We start from the raw sequence: 10,023 nt of genomic DNA on the forward strand, positions 1-10,023 counted from the left end.
ACATTCAAGCTTAAAATAATGATATTGTACTTGTTAAATCTTAGGCCTCACTTCATAGCCTTTTGACTCAAGTGATTAAGTCCATTGAGATATTTTGAAACCCGATATCCTTTGACCTAAACAACTGAGGAGCTATCGACCTAAAGCTCGATACAAGGGTCAAGAAGAAAATTAAAAGAGTGAGGTAGAACATGAGATTTAATTGAGAAATAAAGAAAAAAATTGATTTGGTGCAATTGTAATTGATGTTTGGGCTTAGATAATTAGTGAGTTTAAATTACTTAGTATAAGCTTGAATGTTGAAGCACTCATCGCCCAAAACATCATAGCCAAAGATATCCACAGAAGAGCTATTAGGGAAAGATTATTGGGTAGGAACGTCACTCAATATCTCTACTATGCTCACTCCCCACTAGATAGCAAGAAAATAAGGGCCGATTAGCCGCATATTTTTTTCTCTCAACCTAAGGACTGCCTTTTTTCCACGCTCTTACCAATTGAATCGACTTATGCAGATTACGACCTGCATCTGATCTTGGATCAAGGCTCTAGTGAAGAATCATCACAAGACTTGATGTTGAGATTATCAGTTAGACACAACCGAACTAGAGCGAAAAATGAAATGAGTGATTGGAGAGCAACCTTTAGATTTACACCTTAGGAAAAAGAAGAATTATATCTATTTGAAGAGTGTAAATCTCACGAGTGGGAAATGAATTATTTGACCACAAAGGGTGGCGTTGGAACCAATTTGAAAAAATTTTCGCCTTGAAATTTTTTTCCTAATTTAGATGATGATTGATAATGATTTTGCACACACACACACACACCGATCAGACACTGGATAAGCTTAAACTGTTTTGGTAGCATTATTTGGAGGTATATTTGTGAATTGATTACACGATTTTACACTCATTGATATTTTTGGCTACCTATCTAATGTGTTGGTTATTATCACATTTGCTTGATTGTATTGTAGATAATCTTGCTTGGGACAATCAAGAAATTAAGTTTGAGGGTATTTGATAAGTGTAAAATAAGCTTTAGTATTGGGCGAATTTCTACTCACAATTATGTAATTATTGCTTTTATAGGTAAAAATCACTCAAGGAAATAGAACAAGGCAAAAAGGAAGAGAAAATAACCAAAATTGTGAATTTGGGGACCAAAATGAACAAGTGTAGAAAGTTTGGAGGACTTTGAGGTGCAAATTATTAAGGGCATGATTCAATGAAAGTCAAAATTTGAGGATCAAACTCTATAAGATTAAAGTTAAGGGACCATGCATGCAAATAGTAGAGGATAAAGCCGAGAAAAATAAAAGGAGAAAAGACATGCTCTGCGCTAGGGCTTAGATGGTGTGCACACAAAAGGCTTAAAAACTAACCCGAGAAGAAAGCATAATGGCCAGCGTACACTCGCTAAGAATGCCCGTGCAAGCCACTTCCCAGTTGGAGCCGTTTTTGTTTTCTACCGAATTTTGAGGGCTTTTTTGGCAATTTTCGGGACACATTTTTAGGCTTTTATAAGTCATTTCCAGCCAATGTTTGAGGATACTCTTTCTCTCTTCAAGATTCTCCTCTTTCTTTCTTTTTTTTTTTTTTTTTTTTCTTTTTTTTTTTTTTCTTCTTTGTCTTTTGAATTTTCTTGGTATTTTTGTGGGAAATCATAGTACAATAAAGGAAATTCAATCAAGGAGTTAGAGAAGTTTTGAGAAAATTATAAACAAGGGTTTTATCATCTTCAAAAATTAACCAAAGGGATTCTATCTCCTCTTGTCTTTAATACACTTTTTCTCCTAATTTGTTATGAATGTTATGAATATTCTCATTTGTTATCGTATATACAATATGGGCTGATTTCTTGGAACCTTGCTTGACTTTCCAAGGCCACATGGGCCATGGACGTCCAGGGGCACCATCCAAGGCCCATGTGGCCCTGGACGTATATCTTTATCCAATTTCTTGGGTTGAGATTTATGGTAGTAGCTTTACCTAGCTTGGATTATTTTCTATATTGCATTTTAATGTTGAAATACTTGTTTTCATGTATTTCTATTAATGTATTCTTGTATTTTCATTTATGTGGCCAATGAATTATTATGTTTAGTGATTTGCACATTGTTTGAAAGAAGGTTTTGCATTTTAGAGCAAATAGGAGAAACCATAGGTATGTAAGGGATAGAGATATATTCCTAACTCTAGGTGACCCATTGAACTATTTTCACAAAGACTTAATGGGGTTGTTTGGTTTGAATTGACATGAAGAGATAGTAGGTTAAATAAATCAATTAGGGTTATTTCGCTCAAGAGAGGTAATTAACTGAAATTAAAAAATCGAGTCTAATATCATGAATGAGTAATTTATTAATTGGTTTGTGAAAAAATTAATTAGGCGACAATTAAGTGAAACCATGAATGCAAACCACGTTTTCCTCCGAAATTCTCAAGATTTTTCTATTTTTTTATATTGTAGATTTTTAGTTATTTTCCAAAATCAAAATTTTTATTGTGTGTTTGATCTCATCGTTAAAATTAATTTGATTAAAGTTGTATAATCGAAAGTATACATTTCTCAAGGGAGCAACAATTCGAAATCAAAAGGTCCACTTTATTACTTGAATGAGACCTGTGCACTTGTGGCATACACTTTCAGCGAACATGAATCTTTGATTGCTTTGCAGTTATTAAGATTAAATTCGAATCTCCGATTAGTATGGTCTGCTAACTTATGATAAATTATAATCGGACAAGTACACCATTAGGATATTGTAACTATTTCAATTGTGACCATTTACTGATTAGGTTGTCACCTTAAGGTGGCAAGTGCTTGAGTGTAGACCTATGATTAGTATCTAGTCTCTCTACACTGCAATATAATATTGTTTTAATAGACAGGTTCGTTGGAGAAGAGTGCTATCAGCATAGACGTGTAAAGCTGTCTTTGATAATGAACATAAATCATGATAGAAGAATTACCCCTATAGTTGTGTGAAAGTCAACTCCATAATTAAAAAGACAGCGAATTAAAAGAAATCTGAAAAGAATCAACACGTGAGCATTTAAAATATTGAAAATTTTCTACACATGCTCATGCCTGGCACACACATATTTTTGATTAGGGCATGATTCATAATTGATTAGTCTAGATGGTCCTATCACACACTCACATCTTAATCTCGAAAATTAATTAAATTAATTGTGAGCAGATATCGAAATGAAAATTTCATGACTTGACCGTAAAATTTTCTCAAAAATATTGTCATTGATTGAATTTTGGTAAATTTCATTATTTTTGTGTGATTGACGGGTGTGGGCTCTTTAATAAATTTTTAGATCAACGGTCTAAACTTGACTTTTAAAACTTGCCTGCATAAAATAGATGGATATTAATTTTCAAAATTTGAAAAATAAATCTAATGTAATATGGACAAATCAGTTTGCCAAAACAGAAATTAAGGTTGCGTGAAATTGGATTTAAAAGATTGATTTGCCTTGAAGTGAATTAACAATGTGGAAAAATCAAATTTAAAATTTAGGGAGGCAAAAGGACAAATTAAGTGGACGTTGGACAATTATGCAATAACCGCCTATTTTTAGTTTTGAAATCAACTTCCCCGTGAACGTTTCTTATTTGCAGTAACCAAAGTGCAATTTCTATAAACTTTGCAATTTTCCCTCTTTTGATTCTCACACCAAGGGCACAATTCTCTCATTGCACTCCACAAATATTCTCATTCAAATTTAACTCTGCACTTGATCACTCTGTATATTTGAGCTTTCTTCTATAGATTACAATGACAAAGACTTAGGTAACAAGAGAGTCAGGCAAAGGCGAGTCGTCCACTACTGTTAAGAAACATGTACCTCGCAGTTCGCGATAATGAAGGCCGGTTCCTTGAGCCCAAGAGCCAAATAGTTGTATATTTTAGAAGAGGTGTTACAATCCATTTCATTTAGTCAAAAAACCAAAAGTTGACTTGTCAAAGTCTTAGTCAAATAGGGACTTAAATCAAATAATTTTTTGGGGGCTTAATTTATTATAAAAAATATTTTGAGGGTTTAAGATAAATAAAATAAAATTTTGAGGAGAAAAAAGAAAGGGAAAGAAAAGAGAAAAGAAAGGCGAAAAAAAAAAAAAAAAAAAAAGAGGGAAGAAGGAAGAAGGAAAAGAGTTAGTTTTAGCTATTCAAATTTCATTCTTCGATTTACCTAATTTCTCCAAGAGATATAATATAAGTTATGCCTAATTTTTAGGGTTTTGATTTGTTGGCGTAATTATCAGATTAAGAGAAATTAGTACCATTGTTAGTTGATTTCCTTTATTGATTACTTTCCATTTACACTAAGATAAGAAATACTATTTTTGGGCAGACCTTAGAATTTTTTTTTTTTTAATTATTGAATAAGTATTATTAGTGGATAACTGGATATTGATTGTTGGGGAAATTCTGTCAAAATTCTTTTAAAAAAGTTCGTCACAATCAAAGCAAGTCAATGTTGCTTTGGGGTCCGACAGTTATCTGGTGTCTACCATCGACACATGACACGTCAAATCTATTAGGGCGATTCAGAATGGGTCATGTCAAGAGGTCCATTATTTCCTGTAAGCCTACTACAACAATCCCCAAACCTAAATCCTCTAAGGAGACTACTCCTCGTGCTACATTGCGTCCAGTCAAACGGAAGAATGAACCTGTTTTCTACCGCAGCAGTCAAGTACTAATTGGGAGAAAACAAAAGTAAATCATCTGATGATGAGAATGAGGGTCAAATGACTGACACGGAGGAAGAGATTGACAAATATTATGGTTCTGAGGACAATGAGGAAGAACCAGAAAAATCTGCAGAGAAGAGGTCAGTCTTGACCCTCTAGGAGGTTTCAACACCTGCTGAACCTAATGTTGAGGAAAACCAAACCACAGAAATCCCTGCACTAATTGCTAATGCGACTGAAAAGTTTGGCTCACAGTTTTAGTTAGATCGAACGGTGTTAAGTAGTTGCAACATTTGCTTTGGATTCAAAGCTCGTGATAATTTGAGCCTTCTAGTGAGGATTCTACTGAATCATCTGAAACTACTTCATGGCTAAAGAGAAAAGCAATAAGGGAAGAAAAGGGCAAACAGAAAGTTGGGGAGAATTCAGAAACCCCTGTTATAGCCGGTCGGTCAGCACCTTCCAATCCAGGAAGTGGAGCATAAATTGTGCCTCGCACTCCTGCACTTGATCCTGATCTTTCCATGTTCGACACTTTTACAAGAGGTAGGCACTTTGTAAACCCCTTAAACTATTGCTTCCTATTAGAAACCAATGATACTCTTTGTGTCTTTCACCACTCATAGAAAAATTATACAGGAATATAAAGTGGTTCTAGGGAATTTGTGAAAGTTTGATTAGATGAACCGGTTGGCTTTCATAGATTAGAGAAGTCGTTGACCTTTGATGGAAAATTCAAGGAGACCATTGTTAAGGAGTTTTATTCAAACTTTCCCAAAAATATTGGCAAGACTCGAAATCTTTTAGGTGGAGGACCTATGTGAGGGGGAAGTTCATCACTTTTAGCCCATCAGTCCTTAAGGACTGGTTGGGGATAGATGAAGTCGTAGAGGCTAGTGATGAGGAACTTACCAAAGATGCTGTGGCTTCGGATTTATCTGGCATGAACGGCCGGATAAGATTAAGAATTCGCCTGCCTCTAGACTATTGTCAAAATACAAAATTCTAATCCATAAACTTGATCCCGTTACCCACCGTTCTGACCTGTCTTATGAAAGGGCTGTAATGTTGTTCAAATTGGAAACAAAAGTTGGACTGGACTTGATTAAGTTGATATATGAAAGAATTGTGTATGAGGGACCTATGAGAGCAAAGTAGAACAAGCAGCCAAACCCCAGTTTGAATCTAGTTAGTTTGGGTATTCCTGCACTGCCTACAGACAGAAATTCTACAGTCATACCTACTCTGGGGGTGTCTGAATTTGATAATTTGGATGTCACGCCAAATCTAATCCCAAGTTACCAGGCATATGCTACCTTTGGAGAATTTTGAGGGGCTGGATATATTTGAAGGGCAGCTTACGGTAGTCAAGAATGAGATGAGCCAAAATTTCTTGAGAACTCAAATGTTTGTTGATGCTTTTAAAGTGATTCGCAGGATATTGGAGCAACTTGTATACCCTGGAGATGGACGGATCAAGGATACGTTGCTGGAAAGTACCTTAGGCTTTTCAGAGTATCAGCCTGAGGAACCTATAGGAACTTCTACTGCGCCAGATGCCACTACTAATCCTACAAGTGCTGCACCAGAGACGTAGAGTTCTGACCTCCCTTCAGGCCAAACTGAAGCTGTGGATGCTTCAGCATCTGCTGCTTCCCACAGGTGCAATTGTGATTCCAAGACACCTGGTGTAAATAAACCAAAAAAGTAGTGATGGCCTCTGGTTCTGTCCTCCTGATCTCTAAACTTCCTGATCTAACTAAGACAAAAATTGGTGTTTGAAATTAAACTAAGACAAAAAAGGGAGATTGTTGGAAAAATATTTTTCATATTTTTATATATTATTTTTATTGGCTTGCTTAATGTAGATTTATTTTTTCAATATTAAGGATAATTGCCAAAAATGTGAAAACAGACAGTCAGTCTTAACTAAATGGTACGTTATTTCAATAGAATATTGTGGCTGCGAATTTTAGAGTTTTATCACTCAAAATAAGAAGAGATTTTCTATTACTAAATTTAGAAAAATAGAATCATTCACTTACCATCCTAGAGATTCTATGATATGATTTCATAATTACAGTGTTCTAACGTCTGATTTTGGGTAAGTTTTTATTAGAATCTTGTTTATTGCTTTACATAAATAAATAAAGAAATCAAGAAAGGAATTAACCGCTTTGAGAAAATATACACGCATCATGTGAACCAGCAGCAACGATTCTACCATTCTCCAGTGAGTCAACTGATGACATGCTTTATTGATTAATCTCATGGCCAGCATGTTTTTCTTCAACCGTATTTGAAGAAAATAATTAAGAGCATGAATGTACAATCCTATTCAAAGATCATGCTGCTTGGCCTCAGTTAAGAAAGGTGATTTTTAGCTCAAGTGGTGGTTGAGACCGAGTAAAATAGTGAAGTGATAATAAAGTCAAGATCGGGGATTTGATTCCCTTCTACACCAAGTTAAAAGAAGAAGGAAACGAGGTTGCTCTTAGATTGCTTTTGATTGTTCTTTATTAATTTTACAAAACAAAGATTACTGTATTTTTTATCGTTTGATTTAATGGATTATTTGACACATAACATGGGGCCGTGGACATTTCCCTTTGGAGTTTACCACATTACATCTAGTATTTATGTTTTATTATGTTAGTTAATTTCCACAATTAATTAAAATGTTAGAACATAGATCCTATCAGCACGGTGCAGTTGGAACTATTGAAAAAATTGGTTACAGGATATTCTGACTGCCTGTTATTCGTTGTTTTAACTGAATAAACGAATTTTTAATTTCCCAGATTTTAGAATTTACATAAAAAGATACAAAACAAATTAAAATGATATTTATCTAACATTATTGACATAGGCATCAATATAGGTGATAATGTTAATGTTGATATGGAATTTAACACCATTACACATGGTATTGATTTACATGATATTGAGATCTTGAAGGGTATCAACATCTCCCGTTAGACCTTTTTTTTTTTTTTTTTTTTTTTTTTCTTCCCTTCAATTGGCAAAAGAATGTTGACACTTAAGCCCCGATATCACCTCTATGTCATAGCTTGCCCAAGATCCTTGTTTTCGTGTCTTACGCATATCAATGTTGTCGGCAACATTTATACTATTCTTTTCCTATTTTTTCTTACTAGTCATAGTTTGTGCATTGCACATTGTTTTAAAATACTTTATAAGTGCTATAAAAATAATATTTAAAAATTTGTGAATATAAAAAGTAATTAATACAAATTGTTTAAGTGGAATGAACATTTTATTCAATGAAAAACTCGTATACAATATTTTTGTGTGATTAGGAATACCTAACTTCAGGGGCGGACCAAGGGGGTCTTACAGGGTCAAGTGACCCCCCAAAATTTGATATTACCATTTTTTTTTTAAATAAGTCCTGTTAGGTATCGATTGAAATTTAAATTTTAATCTAAATCAAAACTAATAATAAATTTTAATAAGATATTTTTATGAAGTTCTTAACTTTTATCAAAATTTACTAAAAATATTTTTTTAATCCCCTTCAAACAGGGGCAAAATCACAATATATTTGAATTTTTTTATTTTCTCTTACTCTATTTTATTCTCCTTCAAACAATTTACCAAAACCTTAACTCTTCTAATTTTTAAAAATTTGTTTAAAAAATTTTCTACAAATTATCACATCTGGAACAAATTTTTACTTTTCAATCAAATTTTCAATTAATTAGAATCTAAATTTGCATTTTCTTTTATCTTATTCGTGTACATAGAATGTGTCTGAATTAATTATATCTAATTTAACTTATATTTAACGAATTTTATTTATTTGATTTAATATTCTTTAAATGTTTTTCCTTTCGGTCATTTGAATTGATTAAGGTATTAAATACACTATAATTTTTAAGCATAAATATGATTTTTTTTTTTTGTGATGAACAAAATATTAATAAAATAATTGTTTAAAATCATATGGATGAAAATTATGAGCAAAATAATAATGAAGAAATATTTTTTAAATGTAAATCTAAATTTTCTCGAATCAATATAAATCATTCAAAAATCAATAACAAAGTATTCGATTTGTACAGAATTTGATTGTGCCCCATGAATAAAAATTTTTGCATCTGCCCCTAGCTAACTTGACTATAACATTCATAGTTGTTATAGAAATTTCTCGAAAGTGTAACGTATAACTGTACATGTGAGAATACATGTTCTGAAAGATATATTCCGACGTGAGTTATTGTTTGTAATTGAAACTTTGTTTATTGTCTTGTTATTCGCAGGACAATTGGTAGGACTTGGCGGAAAACCTTTCTCAAATACAATTACTTAACTCCCAAATGATATAAAATTGTTCACGATATCTTGAAAAGTCGTGTCAACACTTCAATTGTCTCTTTTCGCCATTGTAGCTCCATCATATAATTTCATTTTATTATACCTATATTAAGAAAAAAGTTGTTAGTAAATAATATTATAAAATTCATATTTGCTTTTTTTTTCCCTTTTTCCTGATTTTATGGAAGATGTTTACCCACTTTCCAAGAGAATCATTTCCCGATTCTTCATTTTTCTTTCACTTGGCCTCTTATCGTTGATGATGAATGCAAGTTTTACTTTGATTTTCAACCTATGATATCTGAAAACAAAGAGGAACGTGTGAACGAAAAATAATTCATTAGCTTGTGAACAACCTTAGATATCAAGAATTTCTACACTACTACTTTCATTAACGTGATGTGTAGGTTTTCCTAATTTCAATAGATAGCTATTAATAAAATAGGAGCTGATTATAAAATGTAAGTAGAGTTTTTGGAATTTTAGAACTAATACTTAGTAAAACTCTTCGAACATGATTGTAAAGTATAATTGCCAATCACGATAACTCCGCTAGTAAATTTTGGAACTTCATTGAATTGAAGAAAATAATTCAATATCTTATCACATTTACCTTCAGTGATCCCTTCTACCTACTTTGCAGTTGTGAAAGACAATTCGATTTCATCGTTTGCATTTCAATATTTTTCACTAACATGTCTAAACTTTTCATTTCATATAATATAAGATTTTTCCTTTTCAATCACAGCATCAAAATTTTTAATTGCTTCATTGAATAACATAGCTTAAATTTTATATCCTTGTAGAGATGTCAAATATTATGTTACTTCTCATATATAATGTAATTATGAAATAAATAGTCATCGTAGTAGACGCAGTACCTTCTTATCAATTATGATAAGCCTCAAAATATCAAAATTTTCAGCATTGTTGAAATGAATTTTGATTAAACTCTTTCGAACTATCGTC

The sequence above is a fragment of the Olea europaea genome, chromosome 13 (assembly GCF_002742605.1).
Source record: "Olea europaea var. sylvestris chromosome 13, O_europaea_v1, whole genome shotgun sequence".
Taxonomy (NCBI): domain Eukaryota; kingdom Viridiplantae; phylum Streptophyta; class Magnoliopsida; order Lamiales; family Oleaceae; genus Olea; species Olea europaea.